Source organism: Echinops telfairi, unplaced genomic scaffold (assembly GCF_000313985.2).
Source record: "Echinops telfairi isolate 266 unplaced genomic scaffold, ASM31398v2 ScPeMD7_10;HRSCAF=50, whole genome shotgun sequence".
Classification (NCBI taxonomy): Eukaryota; Metazoa; Chordata; class Mammalia; order Afrosoricida; family Tenrecidae; genus Echinops; species Echinops telfairi.
Genome location: NW_022103907.1, coordinates 9,608,859 through 9,609,710, shown reverse-complemented (window position 1 = coordinate 9,609,710; position 852 = coordinate 9,608,859).

Genomic DNA, 852 nt, shown 5'->3' with positions numbered 1-852 from the left:
TGTGCAAAATATTCTTTGCTTTGTTCAATTTGTGATGTCTTCTGAGGCTGTTATGAAGTTTACTTTTTGTTGTTGATTTCTTTTTTTTTTACAGAAAACAGGGTTACTACCAGCACACTATAAAACCCTGCATTGAAAATTGCATTTAAACAAAGCCGAATAGCTGTCATGCAGAGTTATGTAATATCTTCTTTGCCTTGGAGAAGCCACCAACTGAGGAGTTAGTGTCAAGGGTTGATGGAGCATATTTTATAGTCAGTGGTGCTGGTCAGGCTAAACAACTGTTAACAACAAGGCACAAGAAAAATGTTGAACCTCTAGTGACCTCCAATGGAAATGGTGGCTGGCAGACACAATTTTCCAGTTGTCTATAGCCTGGGCAGAGTGGTGTTGGTTATAAGGAAAATAAAAAGTACTTCAGAAAAACAACTATCTATTGGAATTCCCATTTGGTATCTTGAGAAAATTGCTAAATGTTTTTATGAAGCTCAGTTTTCTCCTTTATGAAATGGAGATACTCGTATTTAACTTATCTAGTTTGTGATAGATGTTAAATTAGATGTGCGTGAAATATAAATTAGATGTATGTGAAATATCTCCCTGTTATATACACATACATATTTATTAAGCTTCTCATATGGACCAGGTAGTCTACCAGGTTCTGGGGTCTAATGGTGAACACAGCTACTCAGAATTCATGGTCTTCTAGTATAGTCTTGTAGGAGACATAGACATCAACTCGGATAATCATACAGCTGTTACACGTCACAATTCAGTGAAGTATGTAACAGAGGGGCTTGACTTGGGTTTATGGATTTCTCATGAGCTGAACCTGAAGGATTAGTAAGAAGC